This window comes from Canis lupus, chromosome 3 (genome assembly GCF_003254725.2).
Source record: "Canis lupus dingo isolate Sandy chromosome 3, ASM325472v2, whole genome shotgun sequence".
NCBI classification, from domain to species: Eukaryota; Metazoa; Chordata; class Mammalia; order Carnivora; family Canidae; genus Canis; species Canis lupus.
Window position 1 is genome coordinate 80,473,258 of NC_064245.1, and position 22,595 is coordinate 80,495,852.

General features: G+C 37.7%; 1 protein-coding gene and 1 pseudogene across 14 annotated transcripts in view; one reads left to right on the plus strand and one right to left on the minus strand.

Annotated features, from left to right (window-relative positions):
- PCDH7 (protocadherin 7) overlaps positions 1-22,595 on the minus strand; it is a 417,486-nt gene that overhangs the window by 318,053 nt on the left and 76,838 nt on the right. The gene's annotated exons all lie outside the window — the stretch shown is intronic.
- LOC118354317 (U1 small nuclear ribonucleoprotein C-like) lies at positions 12,434-12,903 on the plus strand (annotated as a pseudogene).

Below are 22,595 nucleotides of genomic sequence, written 5' to 3' on the forward strand. Positions count from 1 at the left end.
CTGGCCAAGCTAGAGACACACTAAACACCATGAGTCAACTGCACAAGTGGAACTGCACGTCCCCCTCTCTGGTACCTAACCTGGGCTGACCCCTTTCCTCTGCATGGTATCACCCCCGTTGGAAGCCCGGAACTACAAAGAAAGGGATGAAAGTCTGATTTTTGGACGAGGGCTCGGCTGAGAATGCAGAGAAATCCCTTTTGGTGATTTCCCAGTATCTGCAGATGTCTTCGCCATCAGACAGACCTGAGTTTGAATCCACCGCTGCAACTGACTAGTTCCAGGCTGTAGGACAAGTTACTTAATGTCATCTGTAAAGTGGGCCAAACAGTGCCTATGCCACACTGTGACAATTCAGGGGTCCTAGCACGAATGCCTGCTCAAGGAATCTGCACTGTCACGAGGATACTGTAATATCAAAACAAGCATTGGTCCACTCATCTTTTTTTTTTTTTTTTTTTTTTTAATGAGGCCTAGAAATACATCGAGTTGTGAGGAGAGCAATGATGGGACCACATGCTTAAAATACCCTGCAAAACTCTGTAATGACCTCTTGACTTTTCTCCACTGTTGTTCCTTTTTATAAATATTGCATCTCCCTCAAGTGTCATCTCCAGTAAATCCCCGTAGTCTGTTGTGTTTTTGCAAATGTGCCAAATAATCAGCAGATCGCATTTCAAACACAATTTTCACATTCACATTATAATGTGTCCCTCCCTCCCCACAACCCCATTTAATCTGAAATGAACTGTATATTTGATATTCTTATGCCATTTTTACATAAGATGTGTTGATTGTGTTGGCTCTAACCTACATAATCACAAAACTTCTTTATTCTTAAAAAAAAAAAGAAAACAAAAACTAGTGCTGTTTACTTAGCATAGGTTTTTTTTTCACAGTAATACGCTCAGTTTCTCATCAGAATAATATTACTATTTTTAAATCAATTTGAATATGATCTATCATATTTCACATGTTGTTGCCCATATGTTATTCATAGGCAAGTGCTGGTCAAATACAGGACTCCTTATAGAACAGACTCTTTTTTCAGGGTCAGACTTAAATAAATATGAGAAATCACCGGGTTAATATGTCCCTTTTTAGATATTCCTCAGGGATGCAGAAAAGAACTGTTTTCATTTTTTTAAAAAAGTACCTGAGTCAAAAGTATGATAACAAAGATAAACTAGGGACTTGCATTTTTTTTCTGGGACTTTTTACACATGGAGACATTCTCGCTACAGAAATGTATTGCATTTTATTATTTCTTTTGCAACTGTTTTGAAAGTGCTCGTATTATTTTACATTTTTCTCTATTTTGTGCTACTTTATTTGTTATTATGCTATTGCTGCTGCGGTTTTAAAGATTTATTTATTCATTTTAGAGAGAGAGAGAGAATTGGGGGAGACAGAGGAAGAGAGATTCTCAACCAGACTGCTCACTGAGCACAGAGCCCAAAGTGGGGCTTGATCCCATATCCCTGAGATCATGACCTGAGCCAAAACCAAGAGTCAGACACTTAACTAACGGAGTCACACAGGCGCCCCATGTCACCATTGTTTTAACAGAAAGATTTTCCTATTATCAAGCTACCTAAAATTGCTAAATGAAATAAATCCAAGAGTATTACTTTATATGTTAATTATTAACCTTTTAGAACACTTACTATTCTAATTGTTCTGGTCAATGTTTTTAGAAGTCAAGATGCCATGAACGCATTTGGAACACCTTTAAAAGACAGGGCATGTCACGTATGGATCCTGTGCCTCCATGCAGGCCCTATTCAGAACTTGTTTACGATAAACTATCTCTGGTAAGCTCACTGCAAAGCAAAAAAGGCCAGATTACCCATTTTCAGTCCCAACCCCTTCCAAAAATCTTCCAAATAATTTTCTGGAGGACTTATTTTCCAAAAAGAGATGAGCTCTTTGGTCAAGCCCAGTTATAGGAATTTATTCATCATACCTTGCTTGAGAAAAGTTTTATATACTGAAAATTATTTAAGCAAAATTCACCAAATAAATTATCCCATAACCAAGTTTAACTTCATTAGTCAAGGAATTATCATAACATAACGCCCCCATCAAATTAATGGCAGGGATAGACAATCCGAAGATGAATCACTTAACATATCCTTAGCCAAATAGTAATGGAGTCTATTTTTACTTTATCTATTCAATTTCCCCCTAACAATGTGAAATTCCTGTACAAGCACAAAGCCATCTGCACTTAATCAATCACACAATCCACCCAAACATCATCAGATCCCAGAAGATGAAAAAGTGTGTGTGTGTGTGTGTGTGTGTAATACATATACACACACACTTAAATAAAGTCTTCATGCAACACATTCAAATCAGGGCATATCTAAATGATGTAGAAAAAGAAGCACAGCCCTGCCAACCAGTTAAATCTCTAATTTCAAGGCAGCAGCACAGCCAGCCAGACATAGACTCCCCATCATTCCTTTTATACTCTTGATACTGATTTTGCTCCCTAGAAAACAGTTTACATTGAAGGCGTTGGTACGAGTATGATGGGAAATTTCTAAAAGAGCTCATGCATGATGAGGCGTGGTTCCTCCATCTTCATAAAGAACAAGAAACACATCACCTTCAGAAAAAAAAAAAGAAGACAGAAAGAAAGAAGAAAGAAAGAAAAGAAAGAGAGAGAGAGAGAAAGAAAGAAAGAGAAAGAAGAAAGAAAGAAAGAAAGAAAGAAAGAAAGAAAGAAAGAAAGAAAAAGAAAGAACCACTCATTAGTGTTCTGTGGGCCATCACTCAACCACCTCTGTCTTATCCTGTGACAACAGGAATGATGGACTCTGAAAAGTATCCTTCCTTTTCCAGTCAGCATATAGAAACCCAAAATGGTTAGGAATAGAAATAATTACAGTAAAAATCAATAAGAGTAAGTTTTACGACTATAGGCAGAGGGGAAAAAGAAGAGGTTATAAATCTCGCCATTGGGCTCTATTTTGCAATCTCTCCTGAAATAATTTTTTGGTTTCCAGGTGTTGACATCTTTCCTTATTAGTCATGTTATTCCTTCAGGGCTCCTTGGTTCCCTGGGATCATTAAGCTACGAATATTGAAAAGAACATTGCCCTGGGAACCTGGTGTTCTAGACTCTAATTTCAACTCCCCCAGAATAGTGGGTATGTTTGAGACAGGGGCCTTAGACATATACTTCCTTAAGTTTTTATTTACCGGTAAGGAAATCCTGACTTGGCCAGGTCTGTGGGGTCAATTGATAGCTTACACTGGCTATCTGGTGACATATACATATATATGAAATTAATGATGACAAATGCAATTGTTGGGTTCTCCTCAAAGGGAAAGGGCTGCTCTCTCATTGCAGAAAGAAATCATCTGGTGTTGGGGAATTAACAAGGGACATACTTCATACTATGGAAAAATAAAAATAAAAAAATTAAAAATAAAAATAAAAATAAAAATAAAAATAAATAAAATATAAAAGCTCACTTTGTGAGTTCCAAAGCATTCCTTAAGTTGATATAAAAATGGTGATATGGAGACTTCAAAACATTAAATAATTTTCCTTTTCAACACAATACTTACTAATCAGCTCTTACTCTCAACTAGGTACTGCCATGTATATGAAGATACAGCAGTGAAAAATAATACAAAAAATCTTAAACTGCTTAAACTTTCATTCCAATGAGGGAGAGAGAAATAAGCCAAACTTATTTTGTAAATATTCTACACGCACACACAGTACATAGACACATACTCCCATACATGCGTACATACATTCATATCCCAAGCGGGATTGAAGGGAAGAGGTGAAAGGTGGGGTGTCTGGGACCAGGAGGAAAGTGCTATTTAAATAGGGTGGTGAGGGGATCCCTGGGGGGCTCAGCGATTTAGCGCCTGCCTTTGGCCCAGGGCGTGATCTTGGAGACCCAGGATCGAGTCCCACGTCAGGCTCCCTGCATGGAGCCTGCTTCTCCCTCTGCCTGTGTCTCTGCCTCTCTCTCTCTCTCTCTGTGTCTCTCATGAATAAATAAATAAAATCTATAAGAAAAAATAAAATAAAATAGGTGAGGAAGTCCTCACTCCTCACTTGACCAGAAGAAGAAAAAAGGCTGAGGTATGTGGGAATTTGGAAGAAACACCCCAGGAAGCAGGGCAGATTTAAGGATTCGGAGCAGCGAGTGAACCTGGCCTTGCTGCAAGAAGAGGGAAGAGGTACGTGTAGCTGAAGCTGAATGAGAGGAATGTGGTCAGAGATGTCTTTAGAGATGTGAGTCAGATCATGCACGGTCTTGAAGTTTTTGGCTTTAACTTGAAGTAAGATGGGGAGTCGCTGGAGGCTTCTGAACAGAGGAGCAGTTTGAATCATATTTTGCAAGAATTACTCTGACTACAGTTTTAAAAATAGATTGCAGCAGGGGTCAGGGTTAGAAGCAGGGAGACTAATTAAGAGTCTTTAGACACTTTTTGCCATGTGGAAGAGATAGCAGAAAATTAAACAAAACAATGCAATAGCATGCATGCCCCTGTATAAAAAAAAAACAAAACAAAATAACAACAAAAGCTGTTTAACAAAAATCCCCAGCATCCTGAAAAATTGGAATCACTGACCAGTTAATGTTCTCATGGTATGAATACTCATATTGAAAGGGAAAAGGCAATGCAGATTTAAAAATGCAAGTTCTTTAACAGATGATCTAAGTCCCTAATCCTTGATTTGATTTATAGCATTCCTACATATATTTTTCTATACCTACATAATGAAATTTATAAAACAGATACATGCAGACAAAAGGGAAAATTGAAATCCAAATGCTTCTTTATGTATAATGTAGCCTCTCGGGTCTCAGGATACACTAATAATTAAAGTAAGAGTGGAAGGGGAGGAGGGCGGGGGGTGGGGGTGAATGGGTGATGGGCACTGAGGGGGGCACTTGACGGGATGAGCACTGGGTGTTATTCTGTATGTTGGCAAATTGAACACCAATAAAAAATAAATTTATTATGAAAAAATAAAAAATAAATAACAAAATAAAGTAAGGCCTAAAAACTAAATTTAAAATATGAAAATCGTATGTAACAACTCAGTGTACTGGAACATAAAGAAAGGATGTAAAAGTATTAAGCACTGTGAGTAAGAGTCTCAGGATCCATACTCCACTGAGCCCTTGCAAAATCCTAGAAGACAAATAGAGATGAGAAACCCAAAGCTTCAAGATGTTAAATAACAGAGCAAGTAAATATCAGACATTGATTCAGATCCAGGTGTCTAATTCTAGATCTTTTTTTCTTCTCTTATATCACAGCTGCCATGGTCTTTCTAAAGGAATTTTTTTTTCTATAAGTTTTCTCAAAGTAGAGATTGCACAGCCAAACAACCTAATATCTAAGAATGGTCAGTACTGTCCATAACTGGCTTTAATTTAGCCAATCTGTATTCTATTAGTTTGTTCATTGTATTTCAGGCAACGTGATGCAGGAACAGAGGTTCTTCTAACTCATGATGAAGCGGGCTGATGAGGTTCTTCTATATTTAAATGCAAACTAGGGATCCCTGGGTGGCGCAGCGGTTTGGCGCCTGCCTTTGGCCCAGGGCGCGATCCTGGAGACCTGGGATCGAATCCCACGTCGGGCTCCCGGTGCATGGAGCCTGCTTCTCCCTCTGCCTGTGTCTCTGCCTCTCTCTCTCTCTCTCTCTCTCTCTCTGTGACTATCATAAATAAATAAAAAATTAAAAAATAAATAAATAAATAAATAAATGCAAACTAAAGGCCATTAACAAAAACCTTGAAGAGAAGCTCCCAAAACGTCCCCTTCTCCAGTTTTTCTGAAGAATGTCCTATCCGTTAGTATCTTTTTTTCTCTTCTAGCTCTTTATAGTAAAATCCTGATTTATATTCACTTAATTGAAACTTATCTTGAAAGGCAGGTATACATTTTTGTAAATTTTCATGGTTTGGAGAACAAGCATTTTGTCTTCCACTACCTAAATGAAAAGATAAAAAAACAAAAAAACAAAAAAAAAAAAGTTTCAAAAATAATGCTGAGGGCAGCCTGGGTAGCTCAGCGGTTTAGCGCCACCTTCAGCCCGGGGCATGATCCTGGAGACCCAGGATTGAGTCCCAAGTCCGGCTCCCTGCATGGAGCCTGCTCCTCCCTCTGCCTGTATCTCTCTCTCTCTCATTCTCTCTCTCTCTCTCTCTCATAAATAAATAAAATCTTTAAAAATAATGATAATAATGCTGAATTCCCATGATAGACATAGGCTCTTCCCACTCCCCAAATCTTAGAGAGGTAAAATAAATATCATTCTAAAATTTTACTTTATTTTGTAAAAGAATTGCAATAGAGATTTAATTTAAAAGAAGCAACGTAATTAAAGAGGAAAGTCCCTGCTTATGTGTTTTAAAAGGTCAGTGTCAAAACTTGACACAAGAAAATGTGTTTCAAATTGCACCTTTTAAATTTAAATTCCTCTTTAACCATTCTCTACAAAGTCAGTCACTGCAGGAGAGGAGTACTTCGGGGATTTTAGAACTGAAAATATATCTTAAAGCAAAATAGGCTACTAGCAGCATTATACAAAAACTCAAGAGAGAACCTGACATCATTTGAATTTCTTTAAATGTGTACAATATATTTTAAAATACATTTGAAGACCATTTGGCAAAATTAAACTGGAAGTATTTTTTCTGAGTTTACTATAAAAAATACAATATTAAGGGATAAAACTGATTCACCTACAAAACATTGCAAATTAATAATTAATACTTAATCAGGACACTGCCCCTATATAATTTAGAGATCTGCTTAGTAATACATTTAATGAATCCATTTGCATTGCTTTAATACCTTTTCTCAAAGTTCAATCTGTAGTGAGATCCTGCATCTATTTCCCTAACTTTTTCATTGTATTTTATATATACATACACACACACACACACACACACATGCATTTTTATGGTCTTCATATAACTTGCAATTTAGGTTTATTCTCTTTATTACTGTAGTGCTATTTATTTCATACTTGTTAATCTGTCTCAAAGCTGTACTCTCTAAAGCCCACCTAGTACAGAGATAGAGTCTTGCACTATTTTTTACATTCCCATCACGCCAAACATAATACAGGAAAGCAGATGCTAAATTCATGAGTCTTAATTAACACATTTGTTTTAATAAAAATTATGGAAAAAATAGACTCTAATCTACTCTTTTACCCTTGCATTGGGAATTAAATTGGGAATTAAATGTGAAGAGCTAGTAACTTATTCCAAAACCTAAAGAATATATTTAGCTAATAAATTCACATAAAGTTTATATCATATTTTAAGCCTCAGATATCTTTCACAAGGAGTTAGGATCCACGTGATTTGCTTCCATATGTCTTTGTACCAGCTATTAAGCGCAGTGCAATGAATACGAAACAAGAGTCAACAGAGATTTCTAATACAAAGGGGCTTCTTCATGTAAAAAGAATTAAGTAGGTAAAGGAAATAATTTTTGTATGCCAGAACAAAGCAAAAGTACCACCAACAATTATGTTCAGAGAAGAAAGAATAGAGAAAACTGAATTGTTGCTGCATTTCACACCGTTTTAAAACAATTCACTGAATAATGAAACTAAAGGAAATCATAACTAAATGAGTCAACAATAGAAAGTCATATGATGAGTGAAATTTTTACTGTGGATCTTGTATGAAATTAAATCTCACAGAAAAATTTGGAAAACCATAATGAAAAAATTTTCAAAGTGTAGTTCAAATGTCATTTGCTTTCTCTCTCTCTCTCTCTCTCTATATATATATGCATATATATATGCATCACACACTTAATATATGTATATAGCCATAAGACCTATATGTGTAAAACTATATTGGTAATATAGATGTAAATATAGATATTTACATACATATGTAAACAGTAGCCATATGTAGTATAAGTAAGTTTACCTACGTGAAAAAACAGGTAATAAGAAACTATGGCATTAAAGTACATCTACTTATCCAAATATGAAAAATAATATATAGGAGAGGTTAAATTTTTATGCTAAGTTCGGACCTAGATAAATCTAGTTATGTGACTTTGAAAAATTTACCCAAGTCTTTAAAAAAAAATATAGACAGAGTGAAATTTACTTCCCTGCTCTATACACCTCAGTGCAGTGTCTCTTCTCGACACTCTAGGAAGCAGCACTAGTGGTATTCTCCTAGTGACGTCCACAATGTTTCCATTGTGCTCTGTTTCCCCTACTGAGGTTATGAACTTCTCGAAGGCAGGGATAGTGCCTTACACAGCCCTACACTCCTTATCTCTAGTGTAATGTTTTACTATGTCCATACTTTTTTGGGAGTAAACAAATGACATTACTTAGAGGGAACCAGAGACTGATAGAATTCTTGCAAACTTACTCAGTGAGTGGCATCCCAAAATGAATAGTTCAATTTTTTACGAATGCCTTGGTCTGCCTCCCTTTTAAAAATTTCAGAGTTGCAAATAAATATGTAACCGATGAAAAGTAATGTTTTAAAAAACTACATTTTTCTCCATGTTTAAAAACATCAATTTCAATAACCAACAGTCCAATTACTTTTTCATAGGAGGGGCTAGTATCCTTTAGGCCTGAAGATGATGCTACCACCTACCATAAAAATGGCACAGCCTTTTGGCTCCCCTATACACTCAGTATGACAGATCTGTAAAAGTTCTATTCAGAGTAGAACTAGAATAGAAGATTCTGATTGAGTTGCCTCATCTTAGATGTGTTCACCACCAGTAGCCCAATATATCTTCATAATGCTTAGAATTATGTTTCCTTCATTTTCTAATTAAGAGCCTGATTATATTTATGACAGAGAATTTAATATGTGCATGTGTACTTAGTCGAAAAATGAAATTCATCAGCTCACATACTATTCACTACCACTTTTATAATAATAAGAAAAATGTAGGTAGCCTTAATGTTATTCTCTCAAAATAAATGAGATGAATAATGTTTTCCCTTCATTACATGAGAGGAGAAAGAAAAGAGAGCACAGAGAATAGGGTATAGAGAATGAGGGGAGAACATACCTTTCAAGGAACTAAGTAAAACTGGAATGGAATAAAAACAATAGTTTACAGCTTGATTGAAATTTTACTTTACACTCTAAAAGTTTGAAAATAGCTTAACAGAATTTACCAGTATGAATTATGATAGGACTCACTTGTCGAATTTGGGTTTTGAATTTGCCCTAGAAAGTTCATTGACTTATTAGCAAACACTGTACACAATATAAATAAGAATTCATATTTTGACTAGAGCGTTGAGGTAATTCTGATTGAATTTCTGGGGCAAAAATGATTTCATTACCTTAAATGTAATTTTGAGATGCTATATTGTTGGAAATATTTCCAAAATGTATATGGAGAGTGATAAATAGTGGTAAACTTATAGTTACTGATATGTAAAGACTTTGGGCCTTGAAGACAGTCTGTAAGCCATACTATACCACCCACCCTACTCGCAAACAGATGTCACAGAGGAGACAATTGAGAATTTTCCAATGATAGACGTTTAAACAGTTGTATTTGCTTTAACCATCTAGTTCTAAAGCTTTAATTCTCAGGAATCTTAAAGATTTAGAAGCAGGTGTTTTATTCCCCATTCTTGGAATAGGCACATGTCTTCTCTTATGTAAGTTGTCCTTTGCATATACCTGCCTCTGTCCACTGAACTGAAAACATTAATTAGGGGACATGATTTGTGCGCCTCTTAATTACCTCACTCTACTCTTTTGCAAGTCTGGGCCTTGGCTTTGTCTAATCTTCCTCCTGTCCTCTTCCTAGTGAAATGGTCCTATTATTTTAAGGTCCCCTACAGGTGCTCTGAATCTTTTCCTGACCCCTTTCTGACTTCCACTTGTCTCCAAAGAGAGCCATAGTGGGACTTTCACAGACCCTCGCTCTTTTGCCTTTGTGAAATACTTTCATCTTTAGAAAATCTTACAAATTACATATTATGACTCTGTGGATATAAAGATGAATATGCTAATATTGCATATTAAAACATTTTATTTGACCCAAGAAGTTCTTGTTTTCTTATGATTTTAAAAGAAATTAAATTGGGACACCTGGGTGGCTCAGCAGTTGAGCATCTGCCTTCAGCCCAGGGTGTGATCCTGGAGTCCTGGGATCAAGTCCCACATCCGGCTCCCTGCATGGAGCCTGCTTCTCTCTCTGCCTGTGTCTCTGCCTCTCTCTCTCTCTCTCTGTGTGTGTGTATGTGTGTCTCATGAATAAATAAATAAATTCTTAAAAAAATAAATTAAATCATCGTCATGGGTTTTTAAAAGTACTGTGGGTCCAAATATTGTACCTGCCACGCCCAAGGAAAGACACCTCAGTACATCCCTCCTGATGCCAGAGTTAAAGATTCTACACGACGTTATCCCCAAAGCACTTTATCAGTACTCAGAACAGTGCCAAGCCAAGAGTAGCCCCTAAGAAATGTTTGTTGAATGTTGATCAATATTTCACCCTTTCTTAATAGGTAATGATTATGTCTTACCTCCCTAAAACTTCTAAGTTCCGCAAAGAAAGGGCCAAGGCCTTATGCACTTTTGTATATCTACAGACTCATAAATTATTTGGTATACAGTAAATATCTGTTGATTCAAATTGAATGAAATTGTGCTTATCTCTGCCAACTCCTACCAGATACCGCTGACTGCCACTCTGAAAGAAATATTCTTTCAAGTAGAGAGTACAGCAGCCTTCCCATTGAGAGGAATGTGTGAAGTTTCTGGTTGTCATTCAGATGTATTCAGTTGTCCCAACCCCAGATTTGACTTGAAATGGCCGAACAGCTAGAAATTATTCCTAGCTACAGTCCATTACAGAGTCATCATTGGATTTTATGAGTCACGTCCTTATATCGCCATAGTGCCTTCACCTTGACTGCTAAGGGTTAGCCATAAGTCTCAAAACAAAAATACAAAAAAGAAACGACAGAATGAGAAACTGTCTTACGACTTATAATTTACAAGAGCTTGCATCAATTATTTATTATATATTTATGTATTCATTATAATAATAAAATTTATTTTTATCATTTATTTCCAATGATTATAAAAGCACAAAAAATATTGAAGAACTTGTATGTGGGATATAATAGTAACTGAAGATCTAATTAACTATGAGCTATTTAACATTGTCCTATATCAACTTACTACTTTAAACTACACAGGCTCCTGGGTGGCTCAGGCGGTTGGGCGTCTGACTCTTGGTTTGGCTCAGGTCATGATCTCAGGGTCATGAGATTGATCTCCCTCATGGGCTCTGTGCTCAGCAGGCGGTCTACTTGAGATTCTTTCCCTCTCCTTCTGTCCCTCCTGCCACCCATGTACTCTCTCTCTCTCTCATAAATAAATAAATAAATAAATAAATAAATAAATAAATAAATAAATAAATATTTAAAAATAAAATAAACTACATACATATCCTACTTGTATACTCATTCATTTAACTGACATGTAATAAATGCCTATTACAGATATCATAGTAGGTATGAAGAATTACATGTTACAGCAGATCTCAATCCAGTGAAACAAGCAGTCCCTTGCATTACGTTTTGATAATTATTAGGAGAGGTGAACATTTGTGCCGGAGAAACATGAGGAGCTCCTAACTCTGATTCAAGTTGCCAGTGAGGAACTTCAGGTGTTTTTTGCTGTTGTTTTTTTCTTCCAAAACCATCAAGTTTGTTTGTTTTTTTAAACCATCAAATGACATTTCTGACTATAAAAGTCATGAAGGAAGAGCTAAAAAAGCAAAGTATAAAGAAGAAAAAACTTGTCACCTAATCCCACCATACAGACTTGAGCTACATACTGAAGAACAATGAAAAAGAGATATGCATTCCAGGCATGTACAAAGGCAAATAGACAAGGGATGGCATCACGAAGCCAGAAAAGGTGCTGGAACATTAGAGCCAAGGGCACAGTCGGCCTCATATATAATGTAGACCAGATCCACCCACTCAGCCTCTGTGGAGCGGGTCATTCCGGGATCAAAGCAGAAGGCAAGCAGGAGAATTGGTTTCTCCCTGTGGGTCTGCACAAAAGCCCCCCGTGCAGCAGGAGGGGTGAAGTTAGTGAATATTCACAAACTTCCAAGGGACCAAAGCTCAGAATAAAGCAGAGCTGGAGCAACTCTACGTCTTCTTCCTCTTCGGTGAGAAGATATTTCAGGAGAGGCGGACGATGAAGATTGTCCTATTTCAGCAGGCCGCGTGTGATAACTCTCTCTGCCTTCTGCAAGGGACTTTTACAAAATACGTCCACATTTTTCATTTCCTTAATTCTTCATGTCAGCACTAAAGACCAACAGAGAGGTCATTTCCGGGCAGCAGGTGGGGGGTGGGGGGTGGGGGCGAGAGGCCAGCGGCCTGCAGAGCAATATGCCTAAATTTTATTGTGACTACTGCATCACATACCTCACCGTGAACCTCCATCTGTGAGAAAGACACACTGCAGTGGTAGGAAACACAAAGAAACTGTGAAAGACTACTGTCAGGAATGGATGGAGGAGCAGGTGCAGAGCCTCATCAACAAAACCACTGCATTGCAGCAGGAGAAGCTACCTCCCAACTCCATTGCTGCTCCTCCTCCTGCAGGGGCAATGATCCCACCTCCTCCCAGTCTCCTGGGTCCTCCTCACCCTGGTATGATGCCAGCACCCTATATAGGGGGACTTCCCATGATGCCAATGAAGGGCCCTCCTCCCCCTCGGATGATGCCAGTGGGACCTGCCCCTGGAATGAGGCTGCCTATGGGAGGCCATATGCCAATGACGCTGGAGCTCCCAATGATGAGACCACTCCCCTGTCCCATGATGGTGTCCACCTGGCCAGGAATGATTCAACCAGACAGACAGAGATGGAACCTCTTTATATCCATTTTTTTAAAAGATTTTATTTATTTATTTGAGGGAGAGACCAAGGCAGAGCACCAGCTGAGGGAGAGAGAGAGGGAGACGGAGAAGTAGACTTCCTGATGAGCAAACACCCACCCCCAGCTCAATCCCAGGACCCCGGGGTCACGACCTGAGCCGAAGGCAGACACTTAACCAGCTGAGCCACCTACACACCCCAACACCTACTTTATATTATTTGTTCTACTTCACCAGGAGATCGTGGTGTTATAGCCTTGGGTGTTTTCTAACAGCATGACAAGGAAGACTTGTTCCCCCTTCTTATCAAAGAGAGAACAATTTTTTTCAGGGAAGTTGGCAGGATCGAAAAAAAAAAAAGCAATTTTCATTTGTATTATGAAATGTGAAGATAAAATAAAATGGTCAACTGCTCTAGTTTAAAAAAGTAAAAGTTCAAACTAATGAAGACTAGCAGAGAGATTCATCCCACTTGACCATCACAGAAATGAAGTCTCAGAGAAGTGCAGAATTTGGCTAGGGTCAGAGTTTCAAACTACCAGGATCAGAACTAGCATTTCCTTTTCCCTCTTTTCGGTGCAGAGACCTTAATATTCAAGGCCTAAGAGTCCTACAGTGGAAAACTCAGAGAATTGGAGGCCAGGGGGGAGCTGATACTGCTCCCCAAATTACTAATTTTGAACATTCTTTTTTTGTCTTAATTTATTTAGATAATTCCTTTAATCTTCCATTTTGTTGAGTATATGTAGCTACATCATTAATCCAATTTGATTTTTTCAAAGGTTAGAGGCTTAATAGGGAATGAGAAAAGAAATGATAAACTCTATTTTTCCAGATACATTTGTAAGCTTTTCAATAGTGAGTCAAATATGAATATTTCATAATTGCATATTTTCTTTTTGGGGGCCAATAGCCATTTAATATAGAAACCATTAATAGAATTACCAGATGGGTGCTTTATTTGCTTTTAAAGTGGTTACAAATAGTAGCAATTAGTCATTGATGAAGACCTCTAAGTTGAGAGGTTTTTCATAATTCAGCACTATGGTAATTTTTGGTATCATCTGCAAAACAATAAATACAAAAACGTTTGTAAAAAGCAACATATGTCTTGACAATTTTCTAATTATCTGTGTGTAAAACACTCAATTTCTTCTGCAGAGACGGAACTTCTCACATGACACATTTGTACTCCAAAGCCTACAAAAGATTATTAGAAATTAGTGAGGCCATATTTCTACAATTTGTTTTTATCTCATTCTACCCAGTTAGAGTCCAGAGTTGTGTTTATTTTTCCCACAAAAAGAGGTAACTGCTTTTATGAAAAACAGGCGGAGGATGGGTGTTGAACTGAGAGCCTGAGTTTAGTCAGAAATAGCATTAAAAACTCGATTCCACACTTTTCAGCGAAAATAAAAGGGGAAGGATGCCAGATGGAAATCGGCCAAATGGTGTTCTTTTAGGAATTGTGCCTAAGTTATCCTGAAGGGGAAAAAAAAAAAAAACAATAAGAAGAAAGAGAGGGAGACTCCAACAGGATGCCCTGAAAAAGTTTTCTGCTTTACTTGTCAATAAAGAAGCAGAAAACAGTTCTAATTCAAACTTCTCAACAAATCTATAAAAAGAAAAAAAAGAAAAGAAAAGAAAAGAGAAAAGAGAAAAGAAAGGAAGACAAACAACTACTGAATATTTTAGACCAGTAAATACAACTTAGAGTGACTTTTTTGTGATATTTGAAATCTATCAATTATTCTCTCTCTCTCTCTCTCTCTCTCTCTTTCCAATCAATGATAATTGCATTTAACCTCTTCTTGATATGCTTATTTATTTCTTCAGTGCTGGCATCTCTTCTACCCAACCCACAGCCCTTGTCCATGTTTGGAGCTCACTCAATCTTCTGCAGACACCAACACAGAGACGTGCCTCCATGTCTGCCCACCTCTCTCTCCCACACCAGCTGAGAAAAGAAACCACCCTGTCACTGTAGGCTCCCCAGGGGGCCCACTGTCACTGCACATGTTTTTGTCCTTTGGGGGAAAAAAAAAAAAAAAAAGACCTAGGTTGAGACCTTCCTTGCTTGTAAGTCTCCAAAAACTTAGGCTCTAATTAGGCATCTCACTCTGGAATTTACAAAATATTTCAGATCAGGAAGCTTCTCTCAATTGGAATTTTGAAAACGTTCCAGGAATCACCAAATTTCCTTTTTCACAAATAGATTGGAGATTGTGACAATATGTGCTGGGTAAGGCCTAGGAATGCAATATTTAGTCAGAATGCTTTGCTTCATCAGATTTTTAAATAAACAACCAGAATCCAGATATATAGCATTTGTGGTTTCAGATTCCATTTTGAAAGTCTAATTCCACATTCAAAGGCTTTGACAGGGGAAATCTTTTGGCCTGTTGGAGTGACAGAAGAAAGAGTCGGAGTGGTTCTGCTGACAGTGGAAGACTTGGGGTCTCAGAGGCACACTGCGTCTCAACCAGGGCATGCTTGCAGAACACTTTGGGAGATTGGATTTTATTCTTCTTGCAATGGAAAACCACGGGAGAATTCTAAATAGTGGAAAAATAAATTTACATTGACACATTAGAAGGATCACTCCACAGGAGACTGTATTGTGGCCATTACAGTAGAATCGGAGACACAACAGATGTTGGTGACTTGAGCTACAGTTTAGAAGCTGAGGTGGTGAAAAGTGATGAGATTTCATATAGGTTTTTGAGGTGAAGGTAAGAGAAACTACTGAAACTATAATGCCAATGGGGTGGCATTATAGAGGGAAAAGAACAAAAGATGATCTCTGTGTTTGTTTGTTTGTTACCCTAAACAAAGCAAGAGGATATCAGTACTATTCACTCAGAAAGATTTATGAAGAGAACAAATTAAGGTATTTGAGGGGAAAATGAATGGTTCTGCCTTTGTTGTGTTGGTGATGACATTAATAACTAGCATTGGTGACACCTGGGTGGCTCAGTGGTTGGGCACCTGCCTTTGGCTCAGGGGATGATCCCAGAATCGAGGGATCCAGTCCCACATCGGGCTTCCTGCATGGAGCCTGCTTCTCCCTCTGTCTATGTCTCTGCTTCTGTGTATGTGTGTCTTTCATGAATAAATAAATAAAATCTTAAAAAAAAAAAAAACTAGGGGATCCCTGGGTGGCTCAGTGGTTTAGCGCCTGCCTTTGGCCCAGGGCACGATCCTGGAGTCCCAGGATCGAGTTCCGTGTCGGGCTCCCTGCATGGAGCCTGCTTCTCCCTCTGCCTGTGTCTCTGCCTCTCTCTCTCTTTCTCTATGTTTATCATGAATAAATAAATAAATAAATAAATAAATAAATAAATAAATCTTTAAAAAAGAAAAAATAAACTAGCATTGGTTGAGCACTTATTATTCTAAGTCAAGTGGAATTACTTATAAATATATATTACTTTATTATATTATAAATATATATGTATATATATATATATATAATTTATCGCTTACTTATTTAATCCTCCCAAGGACCCTGGGAAGTAGTTATTGTTATTCTCATTTTAGACATAAGAAAAGGAAAGTATGGAGAAACGTGCCCTAGTCAGCCAAGCAGAATCTGGTGCCAGAACCTACTCTAGAACCACCACCTAGAACTATTGTAGAAACTACTGCCTTTACCAGTGGAAAATCCAAGTAGGTAGCTGTGCCGAGTATGGATCCCAGAGAGAAGTCTGGGATGGTGATATATGTGAACAAAATCCTGGAGTAATGCACGATTTATACATCTCATCGAAGCAGCATAGGGCACTAAGCAGCCATAGTCCGCAATGGAAGAGGAAAACCAAGTGAATACGGTGATATGAATTAATCAAGGGAGAGGGAGTGAACAATGGGTTCAAATGCCAAGATTTAGACCGGGAGACTGAATTGACCACCGGATTCAGTACAACAAATTCTGATGAACCTGATAGAGCCCAGTCAGTGGAATGGAAAGACCGGACACCCATATCATGGATTTCAAAACTTTCCTATGTGAGCAAGTGGGGAATGACCATGTGGGCACCACTCTGACAAGTTTGGGTGAAGGAAATCAGAAACTAACTGGAGGGGGCACCTAAGTGAGAGACTGGTGTGCACGTGTGTATGGTTACTTGGCTTCTTTATGTTTAAGATAGGTTACAGCCACATGTTTAAATAAACATCAGCATGACCTAACAGAGGAGAAGAAATGTATCTACTAGAACCTATCTTAGGGTGAATGCAAATTAAGTTTCCGATGCATGGGAATTCCATGTATAGGAGTGTTAAGTTTTATTCACGTAGATTTCACTACATGCTAGAACACTGTTGAAACCCGTAATCATCTTCCTATCTCAGGCCATAAAAGAAAGAGGGGCATTTCCTTGAACTTCCCCTTCTGTTCTGGGACTTTGTTCTATTATCTTAATTCAATAAGCCCTATATCTACAAAGCCCCAACAATCAAACTGTCTAACTCTCTTCAAAATCTTGTTATCTACAAGTATTTCATCAATTCACTTGATTAATTTGGGGACTGGCTTGTTTATGGGTTTTTTTTTTCCCCCTTCTATCACTTGTCACTTTGCTAGATAATTTGGATGACTCACTCATCTATTTAGCTTCAAAATTCTTTTTCCCCTATATTCTAGTGACAATCATTTCTGCTCAGCTTTGACAATCCACACCCATAGATACAAAATGGAGTGTTTCTACACAAAAAGTGTTCCACTATGACATGCATAATTGTGAAATTCTCTCCTCTAATCCCCTATCCCACTTGCTCACACCCACAAAAGCTCTTCATAGGCTTCAGAAGCTTTGCCTCTCCATTTTCTGGCAATCTCCAATTCTTCCTGGCTTGACTGCCCCAAACACCATACTTTCATGGGTGCAATTGATTCTTCCCTTCTTTGACCTCCTCTCACAGCTGCCTTGCCAATCCCATTACCAAATCATACCACCATCTGTTTGCTCTCCTCCTCCTCCCAGACTGCCAAGAGTTAGTGAGAAAATTGAATAACCACGCTGATCGACTCTGCTACAAATTTATGATTTCCACTGTCAGCTGAACTCTTGGTGCTCAGCAGCCCTGTTACTCACTCCTACTTGGCTGGCCTCCCCATTCCACAGAGCAGCTGTTCCCACCACACCCTCATCAGATGCTCCCCTTTCACCCTCACTCCCCTCAACATCAACACACTATTTCACCTCCTACTGCTGAGAAGATTGTGGCCATCAGGCGTGAACCCCCTCCATTTCCGTCCTCTACTTCTCCAAATTTGCCTGCATCTTTACTCATTGGAACTTCATCTTGCAACTCAGAAGAATCCTCCTATTTTATCCATTTGACCTTTTGATTTCACTCCTTACTGCCTCTGACAGGATCTTATCTCATCACCGGGCTTTCTCTTTTCTGTTCAACCTATAAACCTCTTTCTTTCAACCTATAAACCTACCTACATTTCTCTATTTTGTTAAAAAAAAAAAAATCTTTCCTCATTTCTTCCACCACCAAATTGCTGTTTCCTTTTCCCTCCTGCAAATTTCTTGGCAAAATACCTTGCATTCAATGGTTCTGCTTACTTAAAACTGTCTCCATGAAACCCGATGTACTCTTACCTGGCTGCCATACTGGTCCATCTATTAGAAATGCTGTATTAGGAGTGTTTTCTCACTCTTCAATTTTGTCGTTCTGAATGCTGGGAGTTTGGTTTTAATATCAATTCATTCACGTACTAATTGCTTAAAGTTGGGCAAGGTATTTAACTTCTCTAAGATTTACCTCCCTCATTTTTAAATTAGAGATGCAGGGGTCACTTTTAAAGATAGCCAGGTTTCCTTTAAGCAAATTACTTTTTACCCACTGAATTCAGGCTAGTAAGACTGTTATTCAAAGTGTGTTGCCCTTCCTTAACCAAAGGGTTGATAAGCCACTCCAAAAGGACATTTTGGCATTCCCTCTTTGGAGCCTGAAAAGTAAACATAGTGATGAAATACATTAGCATAATTGGCTTTAGGCCATTCCAGGAGTAGTATCTGAAAGAGAGAGTTTACCAATTCCTACCAAACCCTGAATTTATCTCCACCCTCATTTTCCGGAGCATGTTCCTTCATCCTCCATTAGTACCATTAGAGGTCCATCTCATTGTTCCCAAAGCTATCTTTGGTTTAAAACATTAAGTTCTAAATTTGGTTTCTATTGCTTGAACACAAATTGTGTTATTAGTACTATACCAACTGATCTGTGCAATATTTTTAGTGTAAAATCCAGGGCCTAATAACAGGTAAGTCATTTTTTACTATTATTATTGTTTTTGATATTGCTATTAATAGTATGTCTACTCCACTCATACTGAAACATTTTCCACCTTGGCTTTTCATCACACAGTTTCTCCAGATTCCACATTTACTTTGGTTCTCCTTTATGAGATCCTCGCTATGGCTCCTCAAGATTGGCCCTTTGCCTCCTTCCGTTTTCACTCTCTGCCTATATTCCCCAGGACACTCATATACTTGTATGGAGTCCCCTGTCCCTAAATGTACATAAGCTTTTCAACTTTTTCCCTTCCCAATCTTACCTTCCTACATTTCAAATTCCACCTTTGTTTTTTTCAAATTCCACTTTTTAATTAAATCGTTCAAAATGAAAATCTGAAACAAACTTCTCCATCTTATTTTCTCTCTTCTTTCTTCTCCAACCTCCAATCACATACCAAATACTGTGTATCCTTCCGTACCACACACATCTTGAGCTATGTCCACAGCATGCAACAGAATCACATGAGAGGCTTTATCCAACTGTACTAGTCCCTCAACAAGTCTCTTTTCTCTATCACTTTTATTATAAACTGCCCTCCATTCCACCAACAGTGCCATCATTCTAAAACACTTACTGTGTTATATATACCTTGGCTCGAAAACTTTCAGTGACTTTCAAATACTTATAGTAGAAACCCACACCGCTAGACATAAAATTCAAGGCTGTTCTTCAGCTGAATCTATTTGCTCTTTCCAGTTCATATTGAGTCATGCATCCCATGTCTCCTACACTCCAACCACACTGGGTTATGTAACTTTACCAAATATACAAAGAATTTTGATGTTTTCATTATTTTGTTCCTGATATCTTCTCCAGTTAAAATGTCTTTCTTTCCTGCTTAGTGTAAGTGAACTATTAACTATTGAGGGTTCAACTAAATAGGTTCTTTTTTTAATTTTTTTAATTTATTTCTTTGAGAGAGAGAGAGAGAGAGAGAGCCACCAAGAGAGAGAGAACACAAATGAGGGTGAGGGGCAGAGGGAAAGGAAGAAGAAGACTCCACGCTGTGCATGGAGCCAGAGGCAGGGCTCGATCCCACTAGCCTGGGATCATGGCCTGATCCGAAGGTAGATGCTTAATCGACTGAGCCACCCAGACATGAAATATGTCCCAAATGTCTTCACTTTCTCTCTTAAACTTTGTCGTCCTATATGTATGACACATCTAACTCTCTTGGTTTGTTGAAAGCATAGATAGTATCTTTCCCATATTTATATTTCCACCCTCAAGCACAGTTTCTGGGCTAAATCATGTATTAAATAACTACTATCAAGTCTGGTGATCTTCAGAATAGAAAAATACTTCTGAAATATACATAATGCATATTCAAATATACATTTGAATATATGGAAGGTGTATGTGAAGGAAATATATGTTTCAAAATATTTTATATAGATAGATATCTAAATAGATAATGTGTGTGCATCCAAAATAATCTAACACTTTTATACCTTTATATTCCATTGGTTAATGCTTCTGCTAATCAATAAGTGACTAAACACAGACATTAGTATTCCTGATAGACATTACTGATGATACCAATAAAGGTTATATTCTGAATTTGCAAACCAAGCATTAAGGAAATCCTAAATTGTACCCAATGATAAGATATTCTGACAATATGTTATATCAGAGGTTGTACCCTTTCATACTGATATTAGCTAGAAAATTTTAAATTGTCACACCATAGGTGACAGCAACATTAAAGGCATGATGGCATTCCTCCTGAAACCCATCAAAAACAATAAACATTTCAAACAAAAATACCATCTCTTGTAAAAAATTATATGATAAAGTATACCGAATGTGATTTATACAGGATTTTACATAAATTTCATGATAAAGCATAAAACAGGTATTTTGAATATTGTATATGACAAATGTGGACATTTATATATAGAATCACGGGTTAAACACTTTGCATACATACATTATGTGCAACCTCTGCAATACGTGGAATATTAATAATGGCTTCAGCAACACAGAATGACTTTACAAGACACTTTTCTTGAAAGATTTAACAATATAAGTACCACACATTAATCATTATTCATAGATCAGGGTTTACTAAATTCTTGAAACACTAGATAGCCCCTGGCAGGCTCTGGGCCCTTTCAGCTCTAACAGGAGGCAGCTGACTTTCCTTGATTGCAAGTCAAAGACCAGAAAGAAAACATCCAGGCAAAAAGCATCTAATCTAATAGAATATCTTCTAATTGGAATTAAAGGTGAAAAGAGAGAAATAGAGGGAAAAAAAAGAGTAACTCCACAGCCTGTGCCCTTCAATATTGATGATCCTTAAAATTTCACTGTCATGGAACTGCCAGAACTGTCTTACTACAAATGAAATCTTATGATTTTTTTTCAAAGAAAACAGCAAATCCCATAAACTACAAGACTGTGAAAATCATATCTGCACTATTTGTGGCATAAATTCTTTTTTTGTAATGCTATGAAGCACAAAAGGCAAACAGAAATCATTGAAAATACTTTAATAATGTGCCTGCAAAATAAAAAACAAATAAAAATACTTCTGGATACGGTGTGAAATAAATCCAGCTTATAACTTGGGCAGTGAGTTCGGCAATGATAGAGGTAAACACAGATTCCATAGATTTGATGAGTGACGATTCTTTTGCCTTCCGCCTCAAGATAGCCTCCATGGCATGACTTCATTTGAGATCATAGCTTGACATCAAGGGAAAGTCTCTTTTGACAGTATTAGAGAAAAATAATTTATGTTAAAATCATGCTTTATGTCTATCCTGAAATATCATAGAGACTTGGCATATTGTCACACATAAACCGTTCAAGTTGAACTGAACTCCATGTGCAAAGAATGGTTCTGTGTATACTGATTTTAGAAACCATGCATTAAAATGTATTTTGTGGGCTCCTGGATAGCTCAGTCGGTTAGGCGGTCGCCTTCAGCTCAGGTCATGATCCCGGGGTCCTGGGATGGAGCCCCACAGCGGAATCCTTTCTCAGTGAGGAGACTGCTCCTCTCTATCTCTCTGCCTGTTGCACCCCCTGCTTGTGTTTTCTCTCTCTCTCCATCAAATAAATAAATAAAATATTTAAATAAATAAAATGCGTTTATTTTGATATTAATTCTACTAATCTCTCTACTACAGATATAAGTCTCTAGGGTAGAGCATTATACTGTTGCTAAGAAAGGCTCAAAGAGAGCAGTAGTCTCCACAACTTCATATTCCACATAAAGTATGGCAACTAATGGCACAGCATTCCAAGTCTAAGAGAAATATCTTTCAGTTAAAGTGCAACCAAGTCCCTTTAGGTTTATTCTGGGGCTCCTTCACACTGCTTTGAAAGTAATTTCCCTAACAAATCAGGATCTC